This window comes from Hirundo rustica, chromosome 1 (genome assembly GCF_015227805.2).
Source record: "Hirundo rustica isolate bHirRus1 chromosome 1, bHirRus1.pri.v3, whole genome shotgun sequence".
NCBI classification, from domain to species: Eukaryota; Metazoa; Chordata; class Aves; order Passeriformes; family Hirundinidae; genus Hirundo; species Hirundo rustica.
The window spans coordinates 63,722,662-63,741,782 of record NC_053450.1 but is presented as its reverse complement, the minus strand read 5'-3'; positions in this window follow the sequence as shown (position 1 = coordinate 63,741,782).

Here is a 19,121-nt window from a genome sequence, read left to right as displayed (position 1 = left end):
CTCTTCCATAAATGCATGTCAAAGAAAGAAATGAAAAACAATTATTGTGTTTCACAGTAAGAGCTCAGATTCTATCACATCTTTTGAAGTCTGTAGTTTGCCGATGAAGCATGATACATTTTAGAAGGATTCAGTTCTGTTGGACCATCCAAGGTATTATTGGAAGAGTTGCGCACTCTGACAGATTCAGAATTCTCTTGGCCTGTTTTCTATATAATTAACATAAATTTATATCAATTCTTGTTTGTCTGAGCTTTATTGAGTAATAACAGATTGCTGGATTTTATATCTGCCTTGAAAGTACTCTAATCAGAAATTCACTGGAGCACAACCTGCAGCAACTTTGGTTAAAGCTACATATTTAGAAAACAAAGGTTACTACATAGTAAATTTTATGCACACTTAAATTGGTGAAGGAAATGCTTATCCCAGGCATGTTCTTTTCAAAATTAATTTCTTATTTTTAAAAATACATGAAAATTCCTCAATAAATAATATCTACATTGGAAAATTAATTTGCAGATCCCCTCTGAGCAATCCAGTTTCCTTAATCCCTTTCTTTTAAATAATTGAAATCAGATTTCTTCTGCCCATGAAACTAACAAAAAGCTGGTTCATATATGGCTTTTTCTTCTGTCAAAATAAATTCATGTATGTACTGAAAATAAGAAATGGGAACTCTTATGCAAAAAGATAATTAATAAAAAGAATGGCATTTGTATAAAAATGGTGTTTAGCTTGGTAATGCATCCTTAGTCAATTCAGCAATATCTTTCATCCAACATTATAAAACTACTTATGTTCAATACCGATGAATGTTCTACTTTGTAAAGCTACAGCTGAAATAACGTTTCAAAGCTGCACTTGGAAAAACAATAATAAATGCATTTTGATAAAATCTCAATTCTATTTTTTGAGGATTTATTTCTAAACTGTTGGTACACTCTCCACCTTATAAAAAAATTAAAAGTGCTCTGGCAGGATCATCATCTGAACAGCAGCTTGAAGGGTGTTTGAAGTACCGCTGCTGTGTCTGAAAGACTCTGATCAGGACCTTGTTTGTCAGACTGCATGTTTGTCAACATTGATGTATCAAAGAGGTCAGGTCAACAGCACTTCAGTATAAAATGAGCAGGACAGGGTCAAATGGAAGCCCTGAGCCTTGTACCAAGATCAGATGGGAAAAATGTGAAGTACATTTAAAAAGAGGCAATCATTTCTCTCTCTTCACTGAATGCATGTGGATATTTGTTTATCTGGATGGTACTTTTTTAGATTAAGAAAATAAGGTATATCTCAATATTATTGCAGCAGGAAAACATTTGGAGCAGAAGCAGAAATCAAAATCCTCTTCAGATCCTAAAGCCTCGGAAGAGAATGTGGAAATTGAGTAAGATTGGGAGGAACAGGTGTGGAGGCCAAAATCATACTTCCTTCAAGCACAAAATATACCCAGCCTGGACAGTGTCCCCAGACACACTCATGAGCGAGTCTACACGCTGTATCCATCCCTCATTTGGGCATTAGCACTGCTGACTGTTCGCCTTGCGGTCTCTAAGCGTCTTTTCAAGATCTGTCCTCATTTTAGGCTGTGACTACACACACCAGTCAGAGATGGTGCCTTTGATCAGTTATCATCTGCTTTTACAGATGGAGGCAATGTGAATTGCCAAAGGCTGCAGAGCAAATCAGAAGCAGAGTCAGAAGCAAAATCTGGATCTAGATTTAAAATAGATCTGCTACCAGTAGACCAGCTGAGCAATAGACATTGCATATTTATGCCATTTCAGCCAAACACTGAAAACAGTTATTTGATTTTCCAGCCCGAGAAATGTAATTACAACAATATGTTATTGATTTGCATGGTGCATTTTGATGTTGATACTAAACACTCTAGTGGAGAATGGATAATATGACTGGGTAGATGGACAGCTGCCATAAACCAAAAGGATGTGATGACATTTCTGCGAGAAAAACATCCCAGTGGACCAGAACTGATATTCAGCAGTTTAAGCAGAAAGTCTAATGTTAGTACACTGAACTCGAAAGTTCCCACCTAGTACGCTGTCACTCTGCTACCTGTCAGAGTGAGTTGGGCTAACACCACAACAAAACATCTACAGCTAGTCTCTACTGAAGGTTTTAAAAATTGTTCCAAGCAGTTTGTCAGCTGCAATCCAAGGACAGATCTTCACTATCACCAAATTAAGAGTCATTTTACCAGTGAGATCGAGATGGTTTTAGTTGGCTCAGCTGAAAAAGGACCCTTAGAGCACTATGATCTGTGCCTGTTCTCTGAGTGAAAAACAAAGTGAATGAAAGCTAGAGAAAGAATATCTTTTTAAAAACAGATGTGTATGCATGCTGGGGACTGAGACACTTTTATCATCATTAGGAGAGCTGTCCTCAGATCAGCACTGCTTGGTCAGGAAAAGAAATCTGACAATGCATAGCACACATCTGTTTATATTAATCATCTCTTAGGAGAAAGTTGACTAGGTCTGCCCAGGAGGTTTACAATCTTGTGCTTGTCACCCCCACCACTTTTTCCCTTGTCTCTCTCCATAATAAACATTATCTTTGTTTTGAGATATAAAATGGCAAACTTGGGGCTTGGTTGCTTTTTTCCCTTCCCCTTAAGTTTTTCTGTTAAGGTCAACACTGCTCCAGAGTCCACCTATCACTTCTAATCCAGTTGTTTCCAGTATTCATTATATCAATTCCTAGCACAAAAAATATCACCTTCCTTGACTCTATCTGTGAGTTCTACTGCCCATCATGAAGAAATTCAGAGCTGTTGAATGATGATAGGTTAGAGTGAATAAAAAAAGTGCCTGCAACAACAACAAAATAATAAAAAAGGAGGAAAAAAAGAAGTGGAAAAGACGGTTTCTGAAGAATGTGGGAAAGATAAATAGGACTGATACTTTGTTTCATTGTCAGTAGCACTCGGGGGTTATTTGAAGCACTTATTTATGCACTGTAAGCAGAACAATACTGAAGAAGAAATGATTAAATACCAGCTCTCTGAGCAATAGACATCTCATTGTGGCAGGCCTAGACTCACCACTGGGTGGTTTTGATAAAGGCAATATGAGTTGATAACTGATACAGTTTGCCAGGGAGTCATCTGGGGATGCTGACAGCTACTATGCTTTAATAAAATCATTAGAATGTAAATGTTTTTATTGCAAAATAAAGAGCCTCCAGCAAAGTTGACACTATCGCTGCTCCCTCCACTGAATGAAAGCACCGATTAGCATTCAAATGATATAATGATAGTCTGGTTATCTTTATTAAAATTTTTCAAATCGAGTCTTCATTTTGCATGATTGAGTTTTAAACAAATGCAATATTCAGTAGGCTGGTGAGCCAGTCTGAACACTCTTGAAATAATTAAAGTGTGCCTTTTATTTTTTTAAACATGTGTTTCATAAGCAATGAATTGGATTTGCTGTTTTAATATGACAATATCTAGTTAGCTTTGCATAAAATAGGGATGTTATAGCATAATTATTGAAAGAGTACAACTTTTAAACATATGTTTCATAAAGCTGAATTCAATTTTCTGAAATGTGACAATGCCAGTCAGCTACTGAAATAATATCAAAGGATGACTTGATTGTTTAGGTTAATTTCTTGGACAATCTTTGCTATATCATAATTGATGGTAAATTGTATGCTTTGTGGTATTTCTTTTCAAAGAAAACACAGAACTCATTTCCCACAATGCTTATCAATTCTCAGTTTAGACTTTACAACAGCAAGAAAATGAAGGAAATTCTGAGCAAGTGGTTTAGACCCTGAATTTCTGCAACATATGATTTAATGTAAACTAGCAGAGATTTTGAACTATCCAAGAAGACCCTCAGGAGAACTGAAGCACAAATTAACGATCTAAGTCCATGAAACTGTACTCTACATAGGATCAATCAATCATTAATAAATATTTAGAAATCCTATAGGACCTGATCTCTTTTTCATGACTTGTCATCTTAGGCTATCCTTTCTCCTGAATTAACCATCCCTATAAAACATACAGTACTACAGATAACAATAAATACACAGTATTGTAAGCAAATATGTTTTGGCTGGTCCTTGGTTATAAAAAAAGAATCAAGACAATCAGTGATGACATAAATGTTCCTTAAAAAATGTGTGCCTGAAATAGCTGTAGTATTGACTCCAGACTGTGACAGTTTCAGAGTTGAACTGTAAAAAAAAGAAAAAAGAAAAAAAAAAATCTGAATAGCTGAAAAATTCTCACACCCATTGTTTGAGAAATGGATAGTGCAGGACAATTCTTAGTTCTTAATTAGTCATTTGTTACAATGACTTTCTGAACTTGTCCTGGATGTTTTAGACATTTCACTATTTACATTTCACTGAAGATGTGCCAGGACTATCATCAAAAGAAGGAACATAAATACCCCTCTGGTAATAAAGCTAACATGTGAAAAAACAGGAATGTTAAAAACATATCCTTTTAACTCTTGTGCATTAGGAAGTACTGGCACACAAAAATGTGTTATAGAAAAAAGACAGCAAATAATTTAAAGAGTTTGGTTCAGGGCTTTGGGGCTTTTTAATATATGATTATGTGTAAGAGAAAGAAACTTAAAAATTTGGTATTTGATACATCTGTCAACATGGTATTATTACACCAATTTGACTAAATGGGACTAGAATCTCTTTAGGCAGCAGCATCTAAGAGAGGACTACTGAGAGCTGCAGGAGCTGCTGTTAAGGAAAATACATTCTTTCTTGTACCGAAAAGATGTTGCTACCATTTAAAAGACACAGGAAAGGGTTCAGGCCACAGCATTCCTTTCCCTCTGCATCAGATTTCAGAAGAGTCTGTAGAGCAACCTGCATCATCCTAAGAGCCTGGGGAGTAATTCCTCCCAGAGAGAGAAAACATCTCTCCTGTCTGCTGCCAGTACAGTCAGTCAGGTTCAAGTGAGGGATAGTGCAACAGTCTTTGGAACTAAGCTTCAACAAATGCTTTACAGAATTATTTAGAATTTTATAAGATTACTGATCTGGAAGAAGAAAAGCTTTCCAGTTTATAAATAAGTTGTCTTTTAATGACAACTTGCAAAATTGAGAGCAAGATAGTAGTAAATCTATGTAAAAGCAATTTCAATATAGATTTTGAAATGACCAACTATCCCACTGTCACCCACAAAATATTACTATATGGAAATCTTCTAGTGGGGTTACACTGTAGCCATACAATCACTTATGTTGGAACTGGGCATAAGACATTTCTTTTCACTTCTTTCAAATTTTTTCTAAAATAAACCAGATTTTTCTTTTTCAGGCAGAAATTTTCTCTTCACAGAGAAATTCAGCTGCAAGTTGGATACTTACACATGCCATTTCTTTGGGACAGGTATTGTTCAAGGTCTAATTTGGTTGTCACATGAAGTTTCATGAAACAGATCTAATCAGTGTGTCACGTTATAATCAAAGTCTGAGAGAAGAAAATAAAAAGGTGGCATTCCACTTTTTGTTATCCGGCCCAGGTATTGCATTATCGATTCAGGGCGTAAATGTGCTGAGCAAGTGGCCCTGGATGGAACTAAAAGAAACCCTTGGGACCATTTATGAGATAGAATTTGAGCTCACTTAAAGAGCTATAGCACATGCTGTTCTTCTTATTGACAGGGAAGGAGTTTGCTTTTTTTTTAGAATGATCAACACAGTAACATGTGCTTTAGAGACTTAGGAAAGACCACAATCCTACATTGTGTAAAAACTGGACAGACATGAATAAAGCCTGAAGTAAATGGAGAGCAGAAAGGTAGATGTGGATTTGGGTGGACATAGGCCTGTACTAGGAAGAAAATAAAGAGACGGAAAAACCATGGAAGAAAAAAACATTGGATATGTCAATTGAAGGTTATCTGAGTAAGAAAATCTTTGAGAACTGTGGGCAGTGCGCTTTTAAATGGATACTGAGGCTTTTTCAGATTGTGCTTTTTTTGTTTCAAAGAAAAAGTGTCAGAAAAATTGTTGTCTTTTGAATGTAGGAGAATTTTTGTAAACATGCAAGCCTGAGCAGAAGAAAATTAAGCAGGTTAAATTGGTAAGAGGAAAAGAGAAAGGAAAATAATGATAAAAAAAAAAAAAAAAAAAAAAAAAAAAAAAAAAAAAAAAAACAGAGAGAGAGAGAAAACCTGGAGAGAGGATTTCCAGAGAGAAGAATAAGTAGAGAAATATGGAGAGTAAGAATACTATACAGCGTAAAACCCCATGAAATTTCAAGAACTGCATAGAAATATGGGAATATATTAAATTAGATAATTAAAGAAAATTAAGATTCGTTTATAGCCTTAGAAAGGGTTTGATCCATTGCTACATTTTATATTATTAGCAGTAGCTCTATGATATAACCTGCATCCGAATTTTCAGTCTTTTTTAATAGATGGTATCAACCTCATGGGGGACAACACAGAAACTGTGTATGTTTTTCAGATGCTAACACATGCTGGACAAAGTTCAACAGCTGCTCTCACAAGTGCGTGTTGAAAATCTGACTGCACTGCCGGCGCAGGGATCCAAGTGTCTTGAAAACAACTGCAGTATAGTTTTAATTGCCATCCTCTGCCTCCTCCCCATATTCTTCCCTCTGGCTCACAGAAGGCTGTCAGACACACAAAATTCTCTGGACTTTAACTTACAGAATAAAAAAAATCTAATATAAATTACCTTTGACTGCTGAAAGTCTTTATTTACAGCTGCTCAGAGCTGCATCTGGAGAGTTTAGGTAGAGGCCACAAGTGCCAGATGGTGGCCAGACTTACCCAATTAGCAATCTCTCTCATCCTGTGCCTGGGTTTGCAGAGTGACTCCTCACATCACAGTTGCCTGACTCAAGGCTGTACCTCTACGGTCTAAAATAGCAAATACTAAAATAGTAACAAGGTTGTCAGGTGAGCCAAGACAGAGCTCTGTAGGCTTGGCTCAGTCCGGAGGTGCTCTTTGCTATGTTTTTCTGGCCGTTGAAATTAACGATGTAGCTCTTGAACAGTTCAACTTGTTGACAAGTAAGGCCCAATCCTGGACTGGTTTTCAAGGAAGTGGTATGTTTAAAAGAGTAATGAGGGCTGTTCTGAGTGGACAAAAGTGACAAGTCTGGGAGAATGGGATAAAAGAAGGTTTACATACTCAAGTAAAATTTATGTTCAGAAAAAATTAATCAACAAAGAAGCTTATCAAAGCATATTGAATTCCAAAGAATGATTTCCTGAAATCTATGTGACATATCAAATGATTGAAAAATTTTCATTTATAGCTATAATTGGGCTAAAGCACATCATATAGACTGATCTCTGATAAGGCTGCTACACATAGTTGGAAAAACAAAAATCACAAGCTTTTCCTATGCACAGTTAAGGAAAGGCAGAGCTGTGCAGATGGATTAAAAGTACAGATCCTCATGGGATGTTTGGAAAACATTCCCTGTCTTACTTGAAGGAAGGATTAGTCTCATCCAAAAAGTCTAATTAAAATAGCTATGTTACTCTGGCTATTCTTCTCCAGGTGATTAGGAAGACAGGGTCTTGTATTACAGCCTGAAGGTGGAAAGAGGTTGATGTTTGCATTTTGTTAGATAGAGTTTCTTTTGCTTTTCTGACCTGCCCTTGGCACAGAACAGGGACCAGGGGAATGTCAGCTTTAAGCCACTCAACACCCAGAGACTCTGAGATCACTAATCATTAAAGCCTCCCCTGCATTACAGTGCCAACTCCTCCCAAGGGGAAGGAGAACAGGAATGGGAAGGGTTTTGATGAACATATATATATATATATACATATATGTATACATATACACACACACACACACACACACACACACACATATATATATATATTAAAAAAACTGGGAAAGGCAAAGTGCAGAACTTTATTACGTGTACTGCAAATCTCACAAGAGATATCTAACATGCTATAGGAGTCAGGTTTCCAACGGTTTTGTGCTGCAAGAGTAATTAAAAATGACTGCTGATGAGGAATGAAAGTATTTGCCCTCCTCTGAAAAGCCTGCCACATTACCAGCCCATTATTATGCTCATATGAAAACCATATTCCTTCCTCCACACCACCTTTATGGCTGCTTAGGTTACAGTTTTATGGACTCAGGGCCCGTAACTTTGCTTTGACCCTGAAAGACAAATAAATGCAAAATAAATCAATGTAAAACTCAGAGCATACCAGCATGTTCCATCACACCTCTTTGGAAAACTCACCAAAATTCAGCAGGTGTAGCATATCAGTATACAACTGCACTAGTTCAGTAACAAAATTATGACTACACTGTTAGCTTTGATTTCTGATTGTTTTGTATGGATAGTATTTTAAGTATTTAATGAATACATTTAAATGGGCCATCCAATGAAACAGAACAACTGACATAGCAGAAAGGCTGAATAAGTGTTTCATTCACTCCTTAGTTTTATTCTGTTTCTAGCTGCTTTCCATCTTTTTCCTGAAGACTGGATATTCCTTGGTTTTTTTTCTGCTCTTCTCTTAATTGTTATTTGTCAGACATTAGATTTACTATTTTTCTTCCTTTGTGTGTAGAAGTAGTTTTTAGCAGCTATTGGGGGTTTTTTTGGTTGTTTTTTGTGCATTTTTTGTTTTTGTTTTTGTTTTGGTTTGGTTTTGGTTTGGTTTTTGTTTGTTTGTCTGTGTTTGGTTTTGTTTGTTTGTTTGTTTTAATAAATTATATTTGTAGAAATAGTGACCCAGAGAGACAAAATTACGACTTGAAGGATCAGTTCAGAAAGCATAAACATCTATAAAACTTGGTCTGAACCTGAGACAAATAAAAAATCAGCAGGTTTAAAAATGCTTCCAAGTCAAGGTTTTAACCTCTGTAAAAAAATCGGCTATAGCATAACATGAAATTTCTTGCTAGGAGCAGAGTTATTCACTGGCACCATATTATTGATATCTAGCGCAGGGGGGTTATATCCAGGGAAGAGGTGGGAATTAGATACCATTCTGATGTCTACCTCTAGTCCTGACTCTGTTTTGTTCTGATGCATAGCTTTTTTGCTGTAGCCCAAATTTGCTACATGATATTGTGTTGATCTGCATGTTTTGTGTTGTCACTTGCTAAATTGTTCCCTGCCTCATTTTTCTTGCTACACATTTCCCTGGCCTGTGGGTAAGGGAATTACAACTTACTTCAATGCCCTGCAACCTGAGATTTAAGTATTTTGGTTGCTGACATAAAAGGGGATCTCATTTTCTTTTATTCCTCCCAGCATATGACCTCAATCTCTATCCTTTAGATAGCTGATTATCCAGATCCTCTGATTCTCTTTTAATCCCTTCTCCTTCATTTCACTGAGACTGCTCATGGAGTAAACCAGGATTTTCTTTAAGTGAGGTGGAATTATCTAGCTTTCTCAAATCACCAATGTATATTTAGCAAGACACTGGGCTGATGAAAACATAATTGTAATAAGCTGTGCTAAGGGTTCTGAATCTAGAAGTTTGTTTATACAATTTGCATTATAAATAGAAACTTGGGCTTTTTTTCTTTTTTTAATGAGAGATATTTGTTACTCATACAGAGCCCTAAAAAGACATACAAAAAATTAGCAAGGGATTTCTTCTGAGTAACTAGATCAAGGGTAGAATTTGTTCTTCACCATGGAAAGAAATAACACAGCTTGCAGGAAATTGATCAGTGCCTACAGACCCATATTGTGAATTTTTCTTCTTTCATCTTTACACACAGAAATAAAGGGACCTATCTGTTTCAACCAGAGTTTTATAGGTATGTTTTACCTGCACTGACTGAGTTATCTGTCTTCTTGTTGGCAAGGAGGTAGGTAATTCCTTATATGAAAGTGTTGCATTTTTACAATGAGCTTTTTTGGGCAAACATCAGAAGTGACCACAGTCTCAAAACACAAGGAAGAACACAAATTGGAAGAAAAACACAGCATAATAGACCTTCTCATATTGTGCTCAAGGGGACTCTGGGGACCAGCCAATCCATACAAGAAGAATAGTGTGAGCTAGATGGGACCCAGTATGATTAATCACCTGAGCAATGCAGATTTAGCGCATTAGGTGAAAAGATAAATGTGTAAAACGCTGTGTCAGAACCCATGGAGTGGCCCACACGGTAATTCAGGGTCAGTAATTGAACTTCACTCTAATTATCCTGGGGAGATAATATTAACTTATAGTTGAGTGTGAAAGAGAGAGTCCATAATTCATCACTCGATGGGGCTGCTCATTGCATTGTGTTATTGAAATATGATGGCTCCATTTTTATCCTGTCATAATGACAACTGATGTGCTTATTTTCTTTCTCTGTGCCTCCAGGGGATGATGAAATAGTAAGCAAACATTCTTTCTGGTGAAAGAACAGCACTTTATCACACTGGCTTCAGCTCTAAAAAAGCACTTGCAATCTCAGAAACAATTTCTAGAATGAAGGCCAAGCATTTCCCCTACATTCAGGTTATAGTCAGCTAACCTAAAGAAAGGCCACTGCCTTTTTCTCTTTATGAGATATAATTTTTCCTTTCTCAGTTCTTAGTTTCAGTTTCTTAATATTTTTACAGAAGTTTCTTTTTCTTTTATAATTTTCCCAGGATACATTTGGCAATCATTCTGTTTCTTTCAAAAATATAGGTTTTCATCAGCAGAGATTTTAAAATCAACCCCTAATTCAGTTTCACTTTATTCAGAATCTTAAAATTATTCAAAATTTTTCAGAAACTTCCTATCTTTTGCAAACTTTTTCTCCAACACAGATTCATAGAATCAGAATGATTTGTGTTGGAAGGGACCTTAAAGATCACCTAGTTCCAACCACCTATCAACAGGGATACTTTCCACTAGACCAAGCTGCTCAAAACTCCACCCAACATGGTTTTGAACACTTCCAATGGTAGGGCATCCACAACTTCTCTGGACAACCTGTGCCAGTGTCTCACCACTCCCACAATGAACCATTTCCTCCTAATATCCAATCTAAACCTAATCTCATTTTAAAGCCAATCCTCCTTGTCCTATGCCCTTGCAAAAGAAGTCCCTCTCCAGCTACCTTATAGGCCCCCTTTAGGCACTGCAAAATCCCCCCAGAGTCTTTTCTTCTCCATTCTGAACAACCCAAATTCTCTCTGCCTGTCTTTGTAGGAGAGTTTCACCTTTGACCATCTTTGTGGCCTCATTTGGACTCACTCCAACTGAGTCCATGCTCCTCTGTCCACCCCAGAGCTGGATGCAGCACTCCAGATGGGGCCTCACCAGAGCAGACTAGAAGGGGAGAATCCGCTCCCTTAACCTCTGGCAGCACTTCTTTAATGCAGCCCAGGACATGTTTAGCCTTCTGTGCTGCAAGCACACGTTGCTGGCTCATATCAAGCTTCTCATGAACCAACAACCCCAAGTCATTCTCCTCAGGGTTGCTTTCAATCACAACCACACCCAGCTTGCATTTGGGATTGTTCTGACCCAGGCACAGAACTTTGCACTTGGACTTGTGGAACTCCATAATGTTCACATGGACCCAGTTCTCCAGCTGCTCAAGATCCCCCTGGATGGCATCTCTTCCATGTCAATTCCACTGCATAGCTTGGTGACATTGGCAAACTTGCTAAGGATGCTCTCAATCCCACTGTCCATGTCACCAGCAGAGATGTTAAACAGCGCCAGTCCCAATACCAGCCCTGAGGAAACTACTTGACACTGGTTTATACTTGGACATCCAACCATTGACCAGATTCTCTGAGTCCAAACACCCAGCCTATTCCTTACCCACTGGGTGGTCTATCTGTCAAATCCATGTCTGTCTGGTTAAATGACAAGGATATCATGAATGGACAGTGTCAAGTGCTTTGTGCAAGTCCAGACAGATGATGTCAGTTGCTCTTCACTTGCCTACCGACTCTGTAATCCTGACATAGAAAGCAACCAAATTTTTCAGACACAGTTTGCTCTTAGTAAAGTCATGCTGGCTTTCAAAAATCACCTCCTTATTTCCCATGTACCTTAGGACAGTTTCCAGAAGCACCAGCTCTATGATCTTCCTGAGCACAGAGATGCAACTGACTGGCCTGTAGTTCCCCAGGTCTTGGTTTTTTTCCATTTTTAAAAATGGAGGTTAAGTTTCTCCCTTTTTCCAATCTGTAGGAGCCTCACTGGACTGCCACAAGGTCTCAAATATGATGGATAGTGGCTTAGCCACTTCATTTGCCCATTCCCTCAGAACCCGTGGATGCATCTCATCAGATCCAGAGAATTTGTGAATGCCTCATCACTAAAAGTATTCAATACCAAATTGGATGGGGGTCTAGTGAGGACCATGGTTGGGCTGGAAGAAGATGATCTTTAGCTTCCTTCTAACCAAAGCCATTTGATGATTTTATGACTTGAACACCTTCAGGTTCCTTAATGGTCTCAAACCTGACCTTTTCCTGCAGTGAGTGGTTCCCATTCTCCCAATCTCTACCTTTGCCTTCTGTAACTTGGGCAGTATGGCTGAAACACTTGCCTTTTATAGAAAGGTTTCATTTTTAGATGCACATATTTTTCTTGTAATATTAATATATATATATATTATACTTGATTATGCAAATGTGACCCTCAGGTCCTTTGAGGTATTTCTTTCTTAAAACAGAAAACTATCTGATACATAAACTGTACCTTTTTTCTTTTCTCTTGTATTTTAGTATTAAATTATTCTGAAAAAATATATCTTTGGGCAATGTTTTCTGATATGTAATATTTTATTATATGTTTAGAACTCTTTACTTAATGGGTGTGCACAATTTAAACCTCTGCAGTGAGGATGGGAAAAGTTACAAGTATATGTAAAAGAACATCTTAGTTCCCCAATGCATATTTTCTACTGTAGGTCTATCTGAATTCAGATCAAATCCTTCAAAGAAAAAGCATTAAGTTTCCTTAAAGCTTTCCTAAGAATTCATAAGAATTCTGAAGCATGAAATAATTTTGTGTAGACTTATGTTAAATAAAAATGGTTAGAGTATTGAGCCAATTAAGCCACAGATCATTGATAGTGACTTATGTTCATCAGCTTACATTCCTGCTGTCTTTCAGAAAAAGTGGGTTTCTGTGTGTATCATCCATCTCTGGTATTTTAGAGTTCCACAGTCTACATAAAAAAGTGGAAATAAAAGATACAGCAATATTTTCCATTAGTCTCACAACTTAAGCTAGTTTATCTTTTTAAATAAATGGCTACATTTATATTTACTGACTTTTGTATACAAGTCATTATGTCAAGAAATCTGTTTTTTCTTTAATAAAACTTATCCTAATGACTGAAGGTTTGATTTATGGGCAAGTTGTTGTCACCTTGACTGCCTGAACCCTCTCACTTCCTGCAAGAGTTCCAAGACTGGACATGATATTTACACTAGGTCAGAATGATAATGTCACTAGGATCATGGTCCTTGACAATAGCCTATTTGTCTCATTTAAATAATGAACACCATTGGTGAAAATTGCAGACTGAAACTGTAACACACAATGGACAGTAACACCCAACTGTGCAGGATAAAAAGAACTGATATTGACACAAAACATGATCTAGTTCTAATTTTCTAACCAGAGTTTGTTTGTTTGTTTGTTTAAAACAGTCTCCAGCAGTACACAGATGATCATGAAATAAAAATATTTTTGTTGCGCTAATTCTCAAAATAGATCATTCATTCTAGCAAGTATCAGGGTCAATATGGTGCTACCTTTCTCATGATGTAGTAAATGTCATGGCAAACATTTATAGGATATACTCTTCACATATATCAGAAATAATTTATAACAGTTGTTTTTGATTGACAGAAAGCAGAAAACTAAATCTTCTCAAGCCCTTAACAAGTACTTCCTGATCTGCTTCAGGTATTCAGATCCAAGGTACTTCCAATCACTGTAAAGTTCAAAAGTGTATAAGCACAACCAAATACCCTTGTGTACAATATAAGGACCCAAATAAAATATTACCATGCCAAAACTCATTTTTGACAAAGAGCACAAAGGACACCTACCTGTTCAGCATCCAATATGTGAAATTCAGTACTCAAAGTAGAAGCCTATTTTCCATCTACAAGAAATGGTACAAGGCAGCTTAAGACTGCAGATTTCAAGGTTGAATGGGGAGTAGGCAGGGGGTAAAAACAGATAATAAAAAGCACAGATTTAATGCACCCCCTGTAATGAGGTCAAAGGTCCTGTTTGCAACACCTGCCTTGTGTACACCCATGTAGATAGCTCTCTGCACCTGCCTGCTGCTGTGAGCTTGGGGCTTCTGCAGCAGGATTTAGCACTGCAGCCCTTTCACAGAGTGCCCGTAGCTGATGCATTCAGCCTAAGATCACCAGTGCTTCACCACGCTGTGCATACACACGGTGCTGCATAACCAGCAATACCTGCGGTGTGACCTTTCCACACGTGGCCATCTCTCCATTTTCTCCACGGCATGCTGTGTGTGTCTCATCGATGCCACATGACAAAGTGGTCTGGAAACGATGAGAGGAATGCGCTACACTGCCCAGAGCTCAGCAATTACACATGGTCCTGAGCTGCATGCCTGCAGAAGCTGGGATTTATGACTCAAAGGCTCTGCTTGACACAGGCATGTAATTTTTTCCTTGTGTGCAGATAACTGTATTTGTATTTTCTTGTAGAACATAGGTGGATGAGCAGCTGGTGATGGTTTGAGAGGGTTGAAACTCTCAGTCCTCAGAATAGAGAGTTTTAAACTATCATGGTTAAGGAATGAAATTTTCCAAAGCAGAACTGGGTTAAAAGCAGAAAGCAGGAAAATTTACCAAGTAAACATCCTATGTAAGCTGGGCCACAATGCATCAAGAACACAGCAAGAATGCTAATGGAAATAATTTGTCAGACATTGTGTATAATAAGAAACATTATAATATATTTCCGTTAACTAATTAAACTAATGTGGACCAAGCATCAAGGTACCTAAAACATATGCAAGTCTTCTGAAAACTAAGGTATAAAGTATCCAAATATTGTAATAAGATCACTGTTCTTATTACGAAAGTGACACTGCCTGTTAAAGCAGCTACTATTTAAGTGTTGCATTGTGTAAGTAAAATTGATATCTTGAGATTTTGAATGAAAGGTAACACTACCACATAAAATGAAACATAAAAAAAGAGTTCTAACATCAATTTCAAAGTAATAGGTTTGTCTGCAAATTTTCTCCAGAGATGTATTTCTTCATAGGGCAAAAAAGGCCTCATCAAACTAAAAGTATGCATCAAAGAAATTACAGATTTACTAGACAGGGAAAAGGTTTTATCCTCATTCCTACCTCACTCACTGAATTTGTACTATAGAGAATGAAAAATAGAGTTCTTATTAAATGTACTTTTCTCAAAATACGTTGCCTAATTAGAGCTTTTTTGATTTAGGACTTTCTAGTGGGATGATTTCTGTCTTCCAGAGTTCTCTCATGGTAGAGAAGGAAGGAGAGAAATTGAATCCAAGAAATATTCTTAGTTTTGCTCCAAGGAGCATTGTTTTATTACAGCGCTGTCTTGGGATGGCATGCGACAGTTTGGTCCAATGCGGCCAAAACATAAATTTTGAAGCCTTAGATAGATGTGTGAAATAGAAGTCTCTGAATGGACAATTCCAAACAATCATGAAAAGGTGCGTGGGGACCACCTTACATCTGTGTAACTCAAGATGACACATCCATAACATGCTACTTCTCATTTTCCTTGCTTTCTTTTTGAATAAAAGGGTACTTTTCACAGCTTTTATTGAAATAGTGGATATTTCAAACCCGCATTTCATTTTTAACAAGCTATAAGGAATTCCTTTAGATAATAAGTCAGTAATTCCTTCAGAAATCAATGGAAATGCTCAGAGCTATTATTATCTTGACAGCATATTGCAAGATTAGTAGAACAATTTCACTATGTTTATAACTACCTCATGCTGGCATTTGATTCCCATTTGTCTTTAAAATGAAAACAAAGAAAAGTAGTTGCACAATCACTCTCAATCTCCGTCTCTCAAGCACTAATCATTCTATCAAATACACTATTATTTTCTTCAAAGCAATGAAAAAGTTCCTGTTAAGGAAATTTAAAAGTTCAAATGGATTTTAGGCAAATATCATTAAAAAAATGAATGCGGGGAAAAAAAAAAAAAAGAGTAATTCATTTAACACCATACTTACCAAAAAAAAAAAAAAAAAAAAAAAGGTAGATTTACAATATATGGCTATATCATAATCTACTTTTAATGGCTAAGGAAAATACTCAGAAAGGTTAAAAAGCACAACAAATTCCTGACCTAAAAATTTGTCATCCTTTCATTAAAAACCCATATATATATGTATATGCAATTATAGTTTTTATTCTTTATATGTCTGTGTTGGCTGCTATTTATCTCTTTATTGTCTTTCAGATATTTAGAGATGGTTTCATTATTTGCTTATGTGCCTTTTTGCTTTTTGTGGTGTTTTTGGGGGGTTTTTTTGTTGTTGTTTTGTTTTTGTTTGTTTGTTTGTTTGTTTGTTTTGGGGTTTTTTTTGTTTTTGTTTGGTTTGGTTTTTTTGGTTTTTTGGGGTTTTTTTTTGGTTTTTGGCAAGGATTATATATAAGTGATGTGTCCCTCTTGTTTTCCTTCCTTTTTTTGTAATAAGTTAATGAACCTCACATTTTTCAGTCTCAAAAATATTTTCTTATTTTTTGTGATTTAATTTGAACATCATCAGAAACAAATGAGTTGAAGACATCTGTCTTATTTAAGTTCTCCTTCCTTTGTTCTAGACTGGAAACTTCTTTTTCTCATCAATTTTGTTAATTGCAAATAATTTTAATGTCTTATGAAGATCCATTAGCCATTAAAATACTTGGTCTTCTAGGCATCATTTGTCAACACCTCTCCTTCTCCATGTAGAAGCTGACCAATGATATTCTTAGTTTCCCTTTTCTTATAAACATACCTGTTCTGCACTACCAATGCCATTTATTGTACGTTGCACCTCATCAGTTGTCTAGACATTTAGGATTTTGTCCTATGTGTTTGACCAGTGCTTTTCCACTTACTCCCAGTAAGCTAACATATTTTTTTGCTTCCTGCAGAATTTCTCCATACATCTGAGATCTATAAAAGCTTCATGATTCAAGGAAGTTTCCCAACTGCCTATCTTTGATTTAGTTATTTTGTATTTGTGCTCAAAAGAAAAAGGCCACTCATATCACTTTTTCTCACATTCACCTGCAATATTTGTCAACCCTCTGAGTACATATGTCTTCCAGAGAGCCTGACTTTTTAATATTTTTTCCATGTCTTTTATTTCTTAACCCTACCAGATCTTGAATATCATTGGTTTATTTTTAATCGCATTAAGATGGCCTTTCACCTTTGCGTTCTTATCCAATATTTCCATTTTGGCCAGAATGAGCTATAACTTTCTGTATCATTTCCCTAATGCTCCATTCCTTTTAAAAGGAAATTCTGTGTGCTGAATAATTTTGTTGTTTCTTCACAGAAAGCCTTATCCTGAACAACTTCACATTTTGGACTCTAGTAGATAGCTCCATCAGATAGCTCCATTGTTTTCTTCCCCCTCCTTTCTATTCAGAGATTTCCAACAACCTCTCTCTTTTTCTTCTATCTTGGCAAGCACACACGTCCTTCATCTTCAAAGAAATGCTTCTCCTTTTTTTCATTACCTGCCTTTCTTGTACAAGCTATTCCTATTTTATGTTAACGCTCCAGTTATAGAAATTATCCTATCATGTATTTACTATACCAATTTATTCTCAAACTTGACCAACTGGTAAGAGTCACGATTTTTTCTTTCTCATATTTCTTCCTTTAATATATCTACAGCAGGGTATTTTGCAGACACCACATTTCCTTTGCACAAACATATGAACAGGTTTTATAATAAATAAATAATAATTTGCTTTTGAAATGCTTCTGCCATACCAACTTTTCACTTACACAAAATAATATTTCAACAATGCTCCATCAATATACTGGTACCCAAAAAAACCTCAAAAAATTATTTTAAAAGTAAAGCGGATTGTATCACCTGGGCTTAGACTTTTAGTAAACCTAACTTTGTTTCCAGACATAAAATTAAAAATTCAAATAGACTCTTTGTGGAGATCAACAAGAATTACATATCTTGTATACGGGCATTAGCCACTTATTCATCTGTAAAAAAAAGGCTATGGAAGAGGATAACAGAGAGTGCAAATAAACGTATAACTCTAGAGCACCTGTTTCAGTTTTTGTTTATTCTTTTTCCTTTGAGTTCAATTAAAGAGTTTCTTTTATCTTTTTGTATTTTTAAAGAACCAAATTAAACTTGGGGCAAGCTATCACAGACCTTCAGGATGAAATAAACTGCAACTAAAATCTGCTCTATTTTTCATAGGGTTTTATAATATTAGAGACATTTTTAGTAAAGATAGTAACAGACAGAACTTGAAAACCAAACTTCTGCAGAAAAATCAGAAGTGACATGACAAAGGGCTGACATAATAGCCAAGATACTGATTTTTATTGTATTTGATGTCTGTTCAGACATGTTTGACAGTCTGTTTTCATACCTCTTCTCCTCTAATAGCAGCTGTGCTCTGATGAGATATAATGTTTTAAATTTCCAACCTTTTTTAAATTCTTCTCATTAAAATGAAAAAAATTCTCCCAACATAGAAGTTCATCCACTTGAATTAAGAATCCAAATTTCATTTTTTACTAAAACTTCTAACAAATTAATGCTAAAGTAAAGAGATATCAAGAATGTGTGTGTAAAATGCATGATCCCAAATCAGCTTTTTATTCACTTTACACTCATATCTACTTAACCTTCTCTAACCTAGCAATCTATCAGGAAACTCAACAGCTTTGCATGGTGACTATGCTTTTGTCTAATAGAATATTTTAAGCTTGAGAAAAATGAAAATTATATAAGTGGTATTATGTGCTCATAACATTTATAACTCAGTGAATGATGGCACAGGTTTAACTGATGCACTGTTGTAAGAATCTGTTGTCAATTAGGGGTGTTAACACTTCATTGAAACACCCAGTCATGCTGTCAGAACTTCCCGAATTGATTGCTTT